This window comes from Oncorhynchus masou, chromosome 8 (genome assembly GCF_036934945.1).
Source record: "Oncorhynchus masou masou isolate Uvic2021 chromosome 8, UVic_Omas_1.1, whole genome shotgun sequence".
Taxonomy (NCBI): Eukaryota; Metazoa; Chordata; class Actinopteri; order Salmoniformes; family Salmonidae; genus Oncorhynchus; species Oncorhynchus masou.
Genome location: NC_088219.1, coordinates 5,577,070 through 5,595,354, shown reverse-complemented (window position 1 = coordinate 5,595,354; position 18,285 = coordinate 5,577,070). Strand labels below are relative to the sequence as shown.

General features: G+C 43.3%; 1 protein-coding gene across 3 annotated transcripts in view; it reads right to left on the bottom strand.

Moving 5' to 3' along the window:
- Window positions 1-17,799, bottom strand: part of LOC135544014 (arfaptin-2-like) — a 52,744-nt gene extending 34,945 nt beyond the window's left edge. For all 3 annotated transcript variants that reach the window (XM_064971350.1, XM_064971353.1, XM_064971351.1), the window contains exon 1: window positions 17,544-17,799. The gene's annotated coding sequence lies outside the window, so the exon portion shown is untranslated. The remainder of the gene's footprint in view (window positions 1-17,543) is intronic.
- Window positions 17,800-18,285: the final 486 nt, after the last annotated feature.

Sequence of the window (18,285 nt, the reverse complement as noted above, 5' to 3'; positions counted from 1 at the left end):
GAGAGAGAAGAGAGAGAAGAGAGAGAGAGAGACAGAACAGAGAGAGAACAGAGAGAGAACAGAGAGAGAACAGAGAGAAAGAGAGAGAAAGAGAGAAAGAGAGAGAAAGAGAGAGAACAGAGAGAAAGAGAGAACAGAGAGAGAGAACAGAGAGAGAGAACAGAGAGAAGGAGAGAGAGAGAGAGTGAACAGAGAGAGAACAGCGAGAGAGAACAGCGAGAGAGAGAACAGAGAGAGAACAGAGAGAGAACAGAGAGAGAGAACAGAGAGAGAGAACAGAGAGAGAGAACAGAGAGAGAGAAGAGAGAGAGAGAAGAGAGAGAGAAGAGAGAGAGAGAAGAGAGAGAGAAGAGAGAGAGAGAACAGAGAGAGAACAGAGAGAGAACAGAGAGAGAACAGAGAGAGAACAGAGAGAGAACAGAGAGAGAACAGAGTGAACAGAGAGAGAGAAGAGAGAGAAGAGAGAGAGAGAGACAGAACAGAGAGAGAACAGAGAGAGAACAGAGAGAGAACAGAGAGAGAACAGAGAGAGACAAGAGAGAGAGAACAGAGTGAACAGAGAGAGAACAGAGAGAGAACAGAGAGAGAACAGAGAGAGAACAGAGAGAGAACAGAGAGAAAGAGAGAGAAAGAGAGAAAGAGAGAGAAAGAGAGAGAACAGAGAGAAAGAGAGAGAACAGAGAGAGAGAACAGAGAGAGAGAACAGAGAGAGAGAACAGAGAGAAGGAGAGAGAGAGAGAGTGAACAGAGAGAGAACAGAGAGAGAACAGCGAGAGAGAACAGCGAGAGAGAGAACAGAGAGAGAACAGAGAGAGAACAGAGAGAGAGAACAGAGAGAGAGAACAGAGAGAGAGAACAGAGAGAGAGAAGAGAGAGAGAGAAGAGAGAGAGAAGAGAGAGAGAGAACAGAGAGAGAACAGAGAGAGAACAGAGAGAGAACAGAGAGAGAACAGAGAGAGAACAGAGTGAACAGAGAGAGAGGAGAGAGAGAAGAGAGAGAGAGAGAGAACAGAGAGAGAACAGAGAGAGAACAGAGAGAGAACAGAGAGAGAACAGAGAGAGAACAGAGAGAGAGAACAGAGTGAACAGAGAGAGAACAGAGAGAGAACAGAGAGAGAACAGAGAGAGAACAGAGAGAGAACAGAGAGAGAGAAGAGAGAGAGAACAGAGTGAACAGAGAGAGAACAGAGAGAGAACAGAGAGAGAACAGAGAGAGAACAGAGAGAGAGAACAGAGAGAGAACAGAGAGAGAGAACAGAGAGAGAAGAGAGAGAGAACAGAGAGAGAATAGAGAGAGAGACAGAACAGAGAGAGGACAGAGAGAGAACAGAGAGAGAACAGAGAGAGAACAGCGAGAGAGAACAGCGAGAGAGAGAACAGAGAGAGAACAGAGAGAGAACAGAGAGAGAGAACAGAGAGAGAGAACAGAGAGAGAGAACAGCGAGAGAGAACAGAGAGAGAACAGAGAGAGAACAGAGAGAGAACAGAGAGAGAGAACAGAGAGAGAGAACAGAGAGAGAGAAGAGAGAGAGAGAACAGAGAGAGAACAGAGAGAGAACAGAGAGAGAACAGAGAGAGAACAGAGAGAGAACAGAGAGAGAACAGAGTGAACAGAGAGAGAGGAGAGAGAGAAGAGAGAGAGAGAGACAGAACAGAGAGAGAACAGAGAGAGAACAGAGAGAGAACAGAGAGAGAGAAGAGAGAGAGAACAGAGTGAACAGAGAGAGAACAGAGAGAGAACAGAGAGAGAACAGAGAGAGAACAGAGAGAGAACAGAGAGAGAGAAGAGAGAGAGAACAGAGTGAACAGAGAGAGAACAGAGAGAGAACAGAGAGAGAACAGAGAGAGAGAAGAGAGAGAGAACAGAGAGAGAGAACAGAGAGAGAAGAGAGAGAGAACAGAGAGAGAATAGAGAGAGAGAGACAGAACAGAGAGAGGACAGAGAGAGAACAGAGAGAGAATAGAGAGAGAGAGACAGAACAGAGAGAGAACAGAGAGAGAACAGAGAGAGAACAGAGAGAGAACAGAGAGAGAACAGAGAGAGAGAGAGACAGAGAGAGAACAGAGAGAGAGAGAGAGAGAGAGAGACAGAGAGACAGAGAGAGAACAGAGAGAGACAGAGAGAGAACAGAGAGAGAACAGAGAGAGAACAGAGAGAGAACAGAGAGAGAACAGAGAGAGAACAGAGAGAGAACAGAGAGAGAACAGAGAGAGAACAGAGACAGAGAGACAGAACAGAGAGAGAACAGAGACAGAGAGACAGAACAGAGAGAGAACAGAGACAGAGAGACAGAACAGAGAGAGAACAGAGACAGAGAGACAGAACAGAGAGAGAACAGAGACAGAGAGACAGAACAGAGACAGAGAAAACACATGGAATTAGTCCAATCTAGAACACAACAACCACAGGCTGATTATAATGCTGTAAAAGGCCCGAGATGAGAGGATGTGTTTCAATAGACATGCGTTTTCCCCAAGAGAACGTCCCACTCTCAGCACATGAAACGAAGCGTTGTCATGGTGGGTATGTATATATAATAAAGGCCAGTGTACTGACAATGACACCGGCTGTTCAAGTGGCCAACCACTCATTCAGCTCTATTGGGATACATTAAAAAGGGTCTATTAACGCTGCACACACACACACACACACACACACACACACACACACACACACACACACACACACACGCCAGGGTTTCTATTAGCTGGTAATCGCCAGCTATTGGCTCTAAAAAAAAACAGTTGAAGCTGATGCATCAAATTGTTGCCGACCAAATTGACTGGGAGAAAAACAACGGTAGTCAGGAGAGACAGGTTGTCAGGAGAGACAGGTAGTCAGGAGAGACAGGTAGTCAGGCTATCAGCATGTCTTTACAATGTGAGCTGGAGGCTGCATTTTCAGAAACCATATTTCATCGTTTTCAAACCTGAAATGTTTATTTTAAACTTCATATTATGGAGGCATTATGAAAGATGTAGGCCGTGCTCTAGTTTCCAGATCGGGGAAGCATAACATTACAAGTTATCCTAACATTCCTACCACTCTTTGTATCAGTTGTGACTTTCTATATGGGCATTTGTCTATGAACAGTTTCATTTCAATAATAATTAATTATTTTAAGTTTCTCAAATCATTGTCAAAGTGGTAATCATAAAAATCTGAAATATTATTATTATTATTGTCTAAATGAGAACTCAGAGATGCAGCCGTTGGCCAATAACTTGTTTATAACTTAATACATTAATAATAATAATAATAATAACAATAATATTGTCAACTAATTAACATAAAAAGCAGACAAATAAATTAACTGGAAAATATCCTGATGAATTCTGGTATTAAGTTGTTATTAATTATTGTTATTAAGATGAATTCTGGTATTAAGCTATTAATTATTGTTATTCAGATGAATTCTGGTTCTTTTCAAATAACGTTCGTCTCTCTGCTCCGCCCGTCTGCCTCTCTCTCTAGTTGTCTATTTTTTGACTTGAGCTTCTTCACTGGTGAAGTGCGATATTGTATCAAATCAATCAAGTGGATCCATGAAGACCAGCTTGTTTCCAGACGTTTAGTTTCCTGCTCCAGTGAGCTTGGCACAGACAGCTGAGTTTTGTTTTTAAAGTTTTGCAAAGTGGAATAGTATTTTATGACGCTTTCCACTGGATATATGGGATCATCAGATTATATTTTTGGTCTTTTCACATCGAGGCTTGGTGATTATCGAGGGGGAGATTGTTGGAAAGATTTTTTTTCAAAATAGACCTACTGAGGAACTTATTAGGCTATCATTCACAATGGATGTAAAAAAAATATATATATATTTTTTTTAAACTTTGTTGACTTACTGTGTGAGGTGAAGAAAGAAAATGACAGAAGTTTAGCTTTTTACAATCAGATATCAAAACGGGCAGGTTCCTGCATGTGTGTGCAGCAGGCCAGGTAGGCGAGTGAGTCTCCCTCCCTCCATCCCTCCCTCTCTCCCTCCCTCCCTCTCTCCCTCCCTCCCTCTCTCTCCAAGACAGAAACCAGACCCCCCCCCCTGCTTGTTTCTCACACGGAGCACTACAAACAAAAAGACAATGGGGATGAACAAATAATAATATGGACAACTCATCAATTATGGTTATGAAATATACCCAAGCTTTTTTTTTTTTTCCCTCACAAGTGTATTAGGTTGTGAACTCTACAAACAACGTTCCAACTTCGAGAATGAGATCTAGTAAATGACTGTAGGACTAATTAGTAGTACAAAATGTATGTAAACGAATGACGGAGATTAACGGCACATTTACTACTGGTGACATATGTACATGGGGAACCGATTAAAAAAAGTTAAACAATTCACATGAAACAATGAATGTGGAAGCATTGTCTGAGCCCACGCATTGTGGAGAGAGACGTGACTCCTCCCCTTCGTTCAACATTTTAAAAATGATACTCCAGACACATCGTCTTCACATATTTTAGATGTTGTTGTTCCACTGGACAGCCAAAACTCAATAAATCAACTAAGCCTTGGGCCACCGCTCACGAAAAACTTCCTTCCTCTTTCTCCTGTTCTATTGGTTTTTCAGATCAACTTCCTTCTTCCGTTGTCCAGAAGACAAAATGGAAAAGTCATATTAGCAACTTTTCCTAGTCGTTGCATCTTTAGATTCACCCGTTTCTAAAAAGAGTCGTGTGTCGCCGTCCACCCCCCCCCCCCCCCCCATCTCTGTCACATACGCTGACATTAGGGTGTTCATTTCCCTTTTCTCCCCACATCATAACAGTTTGGTAAATGTTTGTAAATGAAGTGTTAAAAATGTGTTTTATTACGGGAGTTGAAAGTTCAGATGAATTAGCATCGTCTCTAACGTGACGTGCCATTCTGAACAGCGTAGGTGGACGACCCCTAACGGGTCACACACACCCTAATGTGTCTGGCAAATCCAAAATTTAAATCTTCCCGGTCACTTTGTCCGGTGCCACATTTTCCTAACAGAAACCCTGACCCATACACACAACCACTCAGAACACACACACACACACACACACACACACACACCACTCAGAACACACACACACACACCACTCAGAACACACACACACCACTCAGAACACACACACACACACACCACTCAGAACACACACACACACACCACTCAGAACACACACACACACCACTCAGAACACACACACACACACACACACCACTCAGAACACACACACACACACACACACCACTCAGAACACACACACACATTTAACATAACATTTAACATTTCACCACTCAGAACACACACACACACACACACACACACACACACTCAGAACACACACACACACACACACACACACACCACTCAGAACACACACACACACTACTCAGAACACACACACACCACTCAGAACACACACACACACACACACACACACACACCACTCAGAACACACACCACTCAGAACACACACACAACTCACCACATTTAATTAGCCTACTGAGAACTAACATACACATAACTCAGCTAACACTAATTAATTCTCTATTACTGAACGCTGCTGAGATTAGGTGGTATGTAGACCACGATGGAGAGGAGTGTGTGTGTGTATGCGCCCGCGCTCTCTCAGGTTAGTAAGGGTGAGGAGGTTAGAGGACTAACTGAAGGTTTATCAGGTCGTGACATTTTGTCAGCCGGTGATTTGACAATTCAAAATGACTGCCGGTCTCACAGTAATTGACCGTTAATTAACATAAAGACGCAAATTAACATAAAGCCGCTAATTAACATAAAGACACAAATTAACACAGACAATTAACACAAAGACAATTAACCTCTCCTGGCTTCCACACGTCGTCTTCAATCCACCGATGCTGAACTTTGGAACATCTACATATTAAAAAAAGACTAATAAATCCATGTAATATAACCTACACCTTCACAATAAATCCATTATTTATTTTTTAGACAGGTCTAAAGAAACATGACATGAAGAAAATGTAGTCTATTTCAGAAGAACAGAATAGCTCTTGGGTTGTCCTGATCTGCCTATGCCAAGTGGCTGTGGGCTGCACCTGGGCCGAAAACAACAGGTGTAGACCTTTCATTGAAATGTTTACTTACGAGCCCTTAAACAACAAGCTTTAAGAAGTACAGAAAAATAACTGTTAAGGAAAAAAAATGTCAAAAGTAACAAATAATTAAAACGACAGGAGTAAAATAACAAGAGGGGCTATATACCGGGTATTACGGTACAGAGTCAATGTGGAGGCTATATACAGGGTATTACGGTACAGAGTCAATGTGGAGGTTATATACCGGGTATTACGGTACAGAGTCGATGTGGAGGCTATATACAGGGTATTACGGTACAGAGTCAATGTGGAGGCTATATACAGGGTATTACGGTACAGAGTCAATGTGGAGGCTATATACAGGGTATTACGGTACAGAGTCCATGTGGAGGCTATATACAGGGTATTACGGTACAGAGTCAATGTGCGGGCACCGGTTAGTTGAGGTAATATGTACATGTCGGTCAAGTTAGTGACTAATGCATAGATATTAAACAGAGTGTAGCAGATAAGAGGGGTCTGGGTATGCCAGATTTGCTTAGAATTCCCATGACATTAAATATATTATTTTATAGTAAGAACAATTTATTTGAACATAGCTGAATACAATAGAAAGGATATTTTTTTTCCAAAAACAATTTGAGGGAGTGCGCACTATTCTTCTGGGCTAGGCTACGCGATGCTCGCGACTATGAAATTGAAATGAGTCGGTTTATTAAGTTATAATACATCATGCACAAGTGATAATATTGCCACCCATTAGACTGTTCTCTATACTTTATTAAATAATGTGTGAAATTAGGACTATTTCTGTCTGTAATAAAAGCCCTTTTGTGGGGAAAAAAACTCATTCTGATTGGCTGGGCCTGGCTCCCAAGTGGGTGGGCCTAAGCCCTCCCAGGCCCACCCATGGCTGCATCCTGGGCCCAGTCATGTGAAATCTCCCGTTGGAGGTTATCACATTCTTTTGGGGGGGGGGGGGATAATCTAATCATCCTGCTGCTCTAAATCCACAACAATGCTCAATTGCGCACCTACAGTAGCAAAAGCGCTGGCTAGCAGTGTTTCTGTGCTTTACACTGTACATGTGGTGGCAGCGTTTGCAAAACAAATGCCAACTCAATGGATAAAAAACATGGGATATCATTCTGCCAGGTAGGCCTTCTTCGCTGTCAACACTTAAATTGAGAAGTTAGTTTGGGGAAAGCCTTTAATGTTTTGGCATTCATCGAATTTGATCAGTTTTCTATTATAAAAAAAATAAAGATATAAATAAATGATTTTGAGAGTGAAAAAACAACAACTCAGAAACCTATTTTAAAAAACAGCAAGAATAAAAAAAGAAGGATTTGGCCCAACCCCAAAAAATTGCGGCTGACTGTTGACATTCTAACAAAATTACACCCTTCTTAAGATCAGAAGGAAAAACTGAAGCCTTTGATCGTTTGCTCATTATATGTAAATCTGATACTGCCAAGTTAAAATGCTATTGGTGTTTGGAGGGTCGACCATTATAGGATACCGACTCCTTGCTCAGCCTGCAAATTAAAGATCAAATCATCCACGAGGTCCATCTCTCTACTGGCTGTGTAGGGCAGGACACCAAACTTACTTGACATTACCGGTAATGTTACCAGTTATCAGTAGTCTACCGGTAATATTACCAGGGGCCCCCAGTTCAGTAGGCTACCAGTAATGTTACCAGGGGCCCCCAGTTCAGTAGGCTACCAGTAATGTTACCAGGGGCCCCCAGTTCAGTAGGCTACCAGTAATGTTACCAGGGGCCCCCAGTTCAGTAGGCTACCAGTAATGTTACCAGGGGCCCCCCCATCCAGTAGGCTACCCAGTAATGTTACCAGGGGCCCCCCGTTCAGTAGGCTACCCGGTAATGTTACCAGGGGCCCCCCCATCCAGTAGGCTACCCAGTAATGTTACCAGGGGCCCCCCGTTCAGTAGGCTACCCGGTAATGTTACCAGGGGCCCCCAGTTCAGTAGGCTACCCGGTAATGTTACCAGGGGCCCCCCGTTCAGTAGGCTACCCGGTAATGTTACCAGGGGCCCCCAGTTCAGTAGGCTACCCGGTAATGTTACCAGGGGCCCCCAAATCCAGTAGGCTACCCGGTAATGTTACCAGGGGCCCCCAGTTCAGTAGGCTACCCGGTAATGTTACCAGGGGCCCCCAGTTCAGTAGTCTACCCGGTAATGTTACCAGGGGCCCCCCGTTCAGTAGGCCACCGGTAATATTACCAGGGGCCCCAGTTCAGTAGGCTACCCGGTAATGTTACCAGGGGCCCCCCGTTCAGTAGTCTACCCGGTAATATTACCAGGGGCTCCCCGTTCAGTAGGCCACCGGTAATATTACCAGGGGCCCCAGTTCAGTAGGCTACCCGGTAATATTACCAGGGGCCCCCCGTTCAGTAGTCTACCCGGTAATGTTACCAGGGGCTCCCCGTTCAGTAGTCTACCCGGTAATGTTACCAGGGGCCCCCGTTCAGTAGTCTACCCGGTAATGTTACCAGGGGCCCCCCGTTCAGTAGTCTACCCGGTAATGTTACCAGGGGCTCCCCGTTCAGTAGTCTACCCGGTAATGTTACCAGGGGCTCCCCGTTCAGTAGTCTACCCGGTAATGTTACCAGGGGCTCCCCGTTCAGTAGGCTACCGGTAATGTTACCAGGGGCCCCCCGTTCATTAGTCTACCAGTAATGTTACCAGGGGCCCCCAGTTCAGTAGGCTACCCAGTAATGTTACCAGGGGCCCCCCGTTCAGTAGGCTACCCGGTAATATTACCAGGGGCCCCCCCATCCAGTAGGCTACCCGGTAATGTTACCAGGGGCCCCCAGTTCAGTAGGCTACCGGTAATGTTACCAGGGGCTCCCCGTTCAGTAGTCTACCCGGTAATGTTACCAGGGGCCCCCGTTCAGTCTACCCGGTAATGTTACCAGGGGCCCCCCGTTCATTAGGCTACCCAGTAATGTTACCATGGTTACGTTCAGTTGAAAAACATTCTTGAATGTTGCAGATAGGATATTTCTAAAATGTTAATTAAAGGAATCATTTAATATCTAAAAATGTTCCAAAACGTTGTGTCCTGATGAACGCGCCCCAGGTTGTAAGCTATAGTTATTAGCTAATGAGGTTACACGACTGAACAAGGTGTAGTTTTAAACAAATGGTTTAACGGTCCGGTCTGCAAGTAGCCTCGTTTTAGAACGGCCCCCCGCGATACGCTTAAAGGATAGAAAAATGCGGCTTACAAGATAGAAAGGAACAACAAACAAATAAAAAAAACTTTTTGGTATTTTTATATGAAATGGAAGGGTTGAGGGAGACTCTCGCTCTCTCCTTGCAGTGTTGGCCTAGGGCGGGAACCAACCCCTGGCCCGGACACTAATTACATAGCCTGGTTTATGACTCAACTGGTGTTTTCAAAGAAAGAAAAGACCAAGCTCTCAGAATGTAGTCAGTTTAGCCAGTGGACATATTGAGGAGTGGTTTTCTAATGTAGTCAGTTTAGCCAGTGGACATATTGAGGAGTGGTTTTCTAATGTAGTCATTGCTTCATTGCCGTCGGTGGGTTGGTTGGTTGGTCGGTCGCAGCCTGTGTGGTCATTTTATTTGGATGACAATAAGATAAAAATGGTTATTACGCATTATAATGTAAGGATACAAAAACACTGATGTATTCACTGTAGCAGACAGACAGACGCAGACAGGCAGGCATACAGACAGACAGGGACGCAGACAGACAGACAGGCAGACAGACAGGCAGGCAGACAGGCAGGCAGACAGGCAGGCAGACAGGCAGGCAGGCAGACAGGCAGACAGGCAGGCAGACAGACAGGCAGGCAGACGCAGGGAGCTGCTGGTGAAAAGAGCAACGTGGCGATATGATGATGAGCCAACCACTGATCCAGGACAGGGGTGCATTCATTAGTAGGACACTGTTGCAAAACGTTTGCTTCTGTTTGGTTTGTAGTGAATGCACCCAAAGGCCTGCCTGACAACACTTGCATGTCTAATCATTTAAAACCAACAGAACCTTTTCTGATCTTTTCACACGGCCCGACAAAAAGTCCTACTTACTGTGGAATAAAAATCAACAGAAACAATTAGGCAATACAAAAGAGACACCGAGTGAGAGAGCGAGAGAGAAAGAGAGCGAGAGAGCGAGCGAGCGCGAGAGAGAAAGAGAGCGAGAGAGAAAGAGAGCGAGTGCGAGCGAGCAAAAGAGCGAGAGAGAGAAAGCGAGCGAGCGAGAGCAAAAGAGAGCGAGAGAGAAAGAGAGCGAGTGCGAGCGAGCAAAAGAGCGAGAGAGAGAAAGCGAGCGAGCGAGAGCAAAAGAGAGGGAGAGAGAAAGAGAGCGAGTGCGAGCGAGCAAAAGAGCGAGAGAGAAAGCGAGCGAGCGAGAGCAAAAGAGAGAGCGAGAGAAGAGTGGCCCTCTACATTAAACAGGAGATAGCCTAGTTGTGTCCTTTCAGCAAGGCTGTTTCTGCCCCGTCACTATGACAACCGCTCAGAACACTCCATGTCTCAGGAGGACTGGTGTGCAGCTGATAGACAATCTCCATAATAAACACGTGTTATTCCACTCTGCATGAGATTACCATCAATGGTGGGACAGAAAAACGGTTGAATTGCCAAGTCCTACTCTTTAACAGACAGGGGTGGTGTATATAGTTATACGGTTTCAGCTTTAAAAAAAATATATATATATGATTTTTTTTAAGAGGCAAACTGCAGTTGTTACTGATTTCAGATCAGCTCGTCTTTAAAGCACAGAGCTGTATGGAACCCCATCATTAACTACAACTGACTTCAGATCAGCTTGTCTCTAAAGCATAGAACAGTAGGGAACCCCATCATTAACTATAACTGACTTCAGATCAGCTTGTCTCTAAAGCACAGAGCAGTAGGGAACCCCATCATTAACTATAACTGACTTCAGATCAGCTTGTCTTTAAAGCATAGAGCAGTAGGGAAACCCATCATTAACTACAACTGACTTCAGATCAGCTTGTCTCTAAAGCACAGAGCAGTAGGGAACCCCATCATTAACTATAACTGACTTCAGATCAGCTTGTCTCTAAAGCATAGAGCAGTAGGGAACCCCATCATTAACTATAACTGACTTCAGATCAGCTTGTCTCTAAAGCATAGAGCAGTGGGAACCCCATCATTAACTATAACTGACTTCAGATCAGCTTGTCTCTAAAGCACAGAGCAGTGGGAACCCCATCATTAACTATAACTGACTTCAGATCAGCTTGTCTCTAAAGCATAGAGCAGTAGGGAACCCCATCATTAACTATAACTGACTTCAGATCAGCTGGTCTTTAAAGAGGCAATATGCAGTTGCTGCATCTATTTTGGGAGTTGAAGAACATAACTTATAAATACCTCATGAGCTTAGTTCCACTGTCATTCAACGTCAGAACACAACACATAGAAGCTTGTTTTACTCCATTGTTTGTAAACCAAATAAATGTAAAACAATATATAGCCTCAAAACACGGTTAAAACTATAAATGTTGATGTCATGGATGGTCAGTCCTTGAATCCATCGTGTCGTCTATGAATTTGAGAGCGGTTTACATTTCTTCTGCCCCATCGCTCAGCTTTTTACAGAAACGTGCAGGGAGGAAGCTTGTTTGTTATCGTTTCAACTGCTGATTGGCCACTTTTAAAGAAAACCACTTGTGATTTTAAAGAGAGACAAGATCGGCTTCCCACAAAAAAAAAAACAAACATTTTGTAGGCCATTGATTTAGAGCTACAGGCTACATCTAGGCATCATTGTAGTGCTTCGCAAGGGAAAATGGAACAAATCAAAATGATTGGTCGCTACAGGTACCTACCAACATAAAGTGTTTTAATAGGCCGTTGGAACACCACGAGCCACAACAGCTTCAATGCGTCTTGACATACATTCTACAAGAGTCTGGAACTCTATTGGTGGGACGTGACAACATTCTTCCGAGACAAATTCCATCATTTGGTGTTTTGTTGATTGTTGACAGAATACAGTCATAGGTGCCGCTACAGAGATCTGGTGACCGACTCTTTCAAAGACACCGAGATCTCTTCTTCTAGTCATGGTAGATTAAATAATGAGCAACGTGACATTTTTTTATTTTATACATAACCCTAAGCATGATGGGATTTTAACTGCTTAATTAAGTCAGGGAACTACACCTGTGTGAAAGCACCTGCTTTCAATGTACTTTGTATCATTTACTTAAGTGTTTTGTTTATTTTGGCAGTTACCTGTAGTTAATAAAGCAGTCGTACAGGGCAACACATTAACGCTTGTCCTCTTGTCTGGAACAAGTTTAATTAAAATAAAAAAAATTGTAGGACAACAAGAAGAAGTTTAATTTGTCTGAATGGATAAGTAACAGAAATATATATATATATATTTTTTAAATCACAATTTCAACCAATTACTCCGATCAGAATTGGATCAGAAAGGCCAACAATGGAATAACATTAAGATGCATTTGTCATGTAGATAAATACACCTACATGTCATAGTGTAGGTGATTTGCACAATGGTTACACATGTCATAGTGTAGGTGATTTGCACAATGGTTACACATGTCATAGTGTAGGTGATTTGCACAATGGTTACACATGTCATAGTGTAGGCGATATGCACAATGGTTACACATGTCATAGTGTAGGTGATATGCACAATGGTTACACATGTCATAGTGTAGGAGATATGCACAATGGTTACATCCTACACATGTCATAGTGTAGGTGACATGCACAATGGTTACATCCTACACATGTCATAGTGTAGGTGATATGCACAATGGTTACATCCTACACATGTCATAGTGTAGGTCATATGCACAATGGTTACATCCTACACATGTCATAGTGTAGGTGATATGCACAATGGTTACACATGTCATAGTGTAGATGATATGCACAATGGTTACATCCTACACATGTCATAGTGTAGGTGATATGCACAATGGTTACATCCTACACATGTCATAGTGTAGGTGATATGCACAATGGTTACATCCTACACATGTCATAGTGTCGGTGATATGCACAATGGTTACATCCTACACATGTCATAGTGTAGGTGATATGCACAATGGTTACATCCTACACATGTCATAGTGTAGGTGATATGTGTAGGATGTAACCATTGTGCATATCACCTACACTATGACATGTGTGGATGTAACCATTGTGCATGTCATAGTGTAGGTGATATGCACAATGGTTACATCCTACACATGACATAGTGTAGGTGATATGCACAATGGTTACATCCTACACATGTCATAGTGTAGATGATATGCACAATGGTTACATCCTACACATGTCATAGTGTAGATGATATGCACAATGGTTACACATGTCATAGTGTAGATGATATGCACAATGGTTACATCCTACACATGTCATAGTGTAGGTCATATGCACAATGGTTACATCTTACACATGTCATAGTGTAGATGATATGCACAATGGTTACATCCTACACATGTCATAGTGTAGATGATATGCACAATGGTTACATCCTACACATGTCATAGTGTAGATGATATGCACAATGGTTACACATGTCATAGTGTAGATGATATGCACAATGGTTACATCCTACACATGTCATAGTGTAGGTGATATGCACAATGGTTACATCTTACACATGTCATAGTGTAGGTGACATGCACAATGGTTACATCCTACACATGTCATAGTGTAGGTGATATGCACAATGGTTACATCCTACACATGTCATAGTGTAGGAGATATGCACAATGGTTACACATGTCATAGTGTAGGTGATATGCACAATGGTTACATCCTACACATGTCATAGTGTCGGTCATATGCACAATGGTTACATCCTACACATGTCATAGTGTCGGTCATATGCACAATGGTTACATCCTACACATGTCATAGTGTAGGTCATATGCACAATGGTTACATCCTACACATGTCATAGTGTCGGTCATATGCACAATGGTTACATCCTACACATGTCATAGTGTCGGTCATATGCACAATGGTTACATCCTACACATGTCATAGTGTCGGTCATATGCACAATGGTTACATCCTACACATGTCATAGTGTCGGTCATATGCACAATGGTTACGTACTACATGTCCAAACCTATGCTGACATAAGGGAGGCACCAGATAAACGTAACCAAACTTTAATGAGACTTTTAATTACATAAATATAGGCTAAAAACACCAGAGATGTTTGACGAATATATTACCATTCACGTCTAAAAGGCTTGATTCGAGGCACGGTTTGAGGAAGGGTTTGAGGAAGGGTTTGAGGAAGGGTTTGAGGAAATGGTCACATGACGGGAGAGTGAAGGCCAGCGTCTGTTACGCAACTCACATCACACACCATATAACTGTTTACAACCTGGACGTCTTTCACGGTAGCCTAGCCTAGCCTTCTTTCAAGCTAGCCTAGCCTACTTTCAAGCTAGCCTAGCCTACTTTCAAGCTAGCCTAGCCTACTTTCAAGCTAGCCTAGCCTACTTTCAAGCTAGCCTAGCCTACTTTCAAGCTAGCCTAGCCTACTTTCAAGCTAGCCTAGCCTACTTTCAAGCTAGCCTAGCCTACTTTCAAGCTAGCCTAGCCTAGCCTTCTTTCAAGCTAGCCTAGCCTTCTTTCAAGGTAGCCTAGCCTTCTTTCAAGGTAGCCTAGCCTAGCCTTCTTTCAAGGTAGCCTAGCCTAGCCTTCTTTCAAGGTAGCCTAGCCTAGCCTTCTTTCAAGGTAGCCTAGCCTAGCCTTCTTTCAAGGTAGCCTAGCCTCGCCTTCTTTCAAGGTAGCCTAGCCTCGCCTTCTTTCAAGGTAGCCTAGCCTCGCCTTCTTTCAAGGTAGCCTAGCCTCGCCTTCTTTCAAAGTAGCCTTCCTTCTTTCAAAGTAGCCTAGCCTAGCCTTCTTTCAAGGTAGCCTAGCCTAGCCTTCTTTCAAGGTAGCCTAGCCTAGCCTTCTTTCAAGGTAGCCTAGCCTAGCCTTCTTTCAAGGTAGCCTAGCCTTCTTTCAAGGTAGCCTAGCCTAGCCTTCTTTCAAGGTAGTCTAGCCTAGCCTTCTTTCAAGGTAGTCTAGCCTAGCCTTCTTTCAAGGTAGCCTAGCCTAGAGAGTCTTACCTTTGCCTCGATTCGGCAGTCTCGTTCAGGTCATCCTGAAATGTGTAGTTCTTTATGATAGCCACATTAGCAGCTAATTAGCATTTAATCTTTGAGAGGGAAAATACAGGCGAATATATTGATAAAAGTCAACTTCACATATATGGGTCCAACCACCATTAATCAAATGAGAACAGACTTATTAAATAGGGCTATTTTAGATGACACCTAGCTATATAGTTAGCTAACTATTTCTACTGAAACAGATTGTGGTTTTGTTATGTTTTTGGGGAAGAACATTGTTTGCATCCATGAGCTAGCTAGCTTTTTTATATGACCAGCACTGTAGGTGCGCGAGACAACTTTACCAGCATCACAGCGCACGTGTCGATGAATCGTTGTGACATAATAACTACGGGAAAAAATGTGACATGCAGTCATATTCAGGTCCTGATTGGCTGATTGGTCAACAAGCTAATTTGACACGTCAAAGTGTTATTTGACGTGTATCTTTTTTGACACGCCATAGCAACGACCCACGCGGCGTTCCGTAGCAACGACCCACACGGCGTTCCGTAGCAACGACCCACACGGCGTTCCGTAGCAACGACCCACACGGCGTTCCGTAGCAACGACCCACACGGCGTTCCGTAGCAACGACCCACACGGCGTTCCGTAGCAACGACCCACACGGCATTCCATAGCAACGACCCACACGGCATTCCATAGCAACGACCCACACGGCATTCCATAGCAACGACCCACACGGCGTTCCATAGCAACGACCCACATGGCGTTCCATAGGGATCCTGGTTGAGAATGAAACGACTGAACAAACGAACAATGAAACCGCCGGGCAATTAAGTGAAAGAAATATGTTTTGATTATGTTTTACTGGCAATGGGGACCTACGCAAATGCCAAGAAAATAAAGTTTTGGCCAGTGTGGTGTGTGTAACCTTTATTTAACTAGGCAAGAACAAATTCTTATTTACAATGGACGGCCTGCCCCGGGCGACGTTGGGCCAATTGTGCGCCGCCCTATGGGACTCACGCCACCCTATGGTACACCTAAACATGGCTGGATGTGATATCACTGCTGTGATACAGCCTGGATTTGAACCAGAGTGTCTGTAGTGACGCCTCTAGCACTGAGATGCAGTGTCTTAGACCGCTGTGATACAGCCTGGATTTGAACCAGGGTGTCTGTAGTGACGCCTCCAGCACTGAGATGCATTACCTTAGACTGCTGCGTCCATGTGTTAACTAATTAACTGTACTTGAATGCTTAAAGGCCACTATAAAATGTTAAATATCGGTATCGTTTTTTTTTTTTGCAAGGTAAATATCGATGTCTGACAACAATGTCACATCATCACTGGTTTATATTTATGTTCAGGATCTACGGTTCAGTTCAGCACAAAGGTCAAGTTTGTTTATATTGGACATTTGGTTCTCTCGCCTGTATATATTGAACCAAGTATGCCATGACAATGAAAAATTGTATTCTGAATCAGGGTTTCAAAAATGGAGAACCAACACATTGAGTGTGAATTTTGTATTTATTTTTTTTTTTTAATGGGTTTCAATATTTTTTTTAAATATTGAAAATGAATAAAAAATTATTCATGCTTGGTTCAATAGCTATTGACGAGAGAACCGAATATCCAACATCAAACTAACTTTACCTGAGTGCTGAACCAAACCACATACCTACTGGCTCTCTAAATACTCGGGTAAACAATACTTTTCTGTGGATCTTTTGTCAAAAAATTCGAACAGCTAAAGGACAAACCACACAGACAACCTGTAGAGTAATTTTAAACGTAATGTATTCAACATTATGGCTTGTGATGATAATTCACACGATTTTGCAGCCATTCGTCTCAGGCTGTATATACACCAATTAATTGCGTGTTTGAGCCTGATTAATTCAGTCTAAACTGGCACCAGTAAGACAGACAGGTGCGGCGCAGGTGAATTTCAACAGGTAACGTTTGCAGCGGTGACATACACACTGGCCGGTTCTAGCGTATTACCAGCAAAAATAACGCTTTCTACAAATCCTTTAGCTAGCTATAAAGCTCATGTTATAAAATGTCTAGGGAAATAAGCTAGCTTCCAAAGACAGATGACATCTCGGAAATGCAATTTCGTCGCAGGCTATAACGTCGTTGAAGTCAATGAATAACCAAGGTCCGGTTTGGGAAACAGGTCGGTAAAATGGGCTGGATAACTAGTTAGTTACCCAGCTAACGTTACCTAACTGTTGACCCAGATCAGCATCTATACACAGTTCTCTTAACAAACCAGCTAACTAGGTGCTTTCAAATGTATCCGAAAACAGAGGCTGTAATGGTTCTTACCTGCTGGAGCTTTTGTCTTGAATGAGCTATTCGGCTAAACGTCAGTGCTTTCCAGTTCATGCACGGCTTCGTCGATATACGTCTCGGTCAGTCCTGGAGAAAAAAAATGACAAAGATTGAATTTATGAACCGATGACAGATTTAGTCTGATTTCAGTGTTGTCTTATGACATGGCTGATCACTCTCCGGCGTGTTGTTTGTACAGAGAGCTCCCAGACCCGCTTTTTTTCCCAGGCTAGGAATGCCTCCCGGAAGTGACGACATTTCAGCACCTTTTTTTTTCCCGGACAGCGTGGTGCGCGTTCACGGACTACTATGTGCGCGCACCTCGATTATTCCGTGAATGAACAGCTAGGGGGCAGTGCAGTTCGTGTTTGAAGGAACTGGGACAACAACACATCCAATTCAGTCAAACGAGAAGAGGAGATGACTGATTGTTGGCTACAGTATACAGAGACAGAAACAAGCACACAACAGAGACACTTTTAGACAGGCAGCCCAATTCTGATATATATATATATATATATTTTTTTTGACGAATCAGATCAGCTCTGAAAAAGGTCTGATGTGACAAGTTCTGTTGTGATTGGTCAAAAGACCACGTGGGGGGGGGGATCAGAATTGAGCTCCCTGTCTAGACACAGATAGGCAGATAGAAATACACACACACGAAAGAGAGTAGGCTTCATGTATAATTTTGGTCAGCGGGTGTCAGTGTTACTTTAGAAATCAGGTAGTAGGC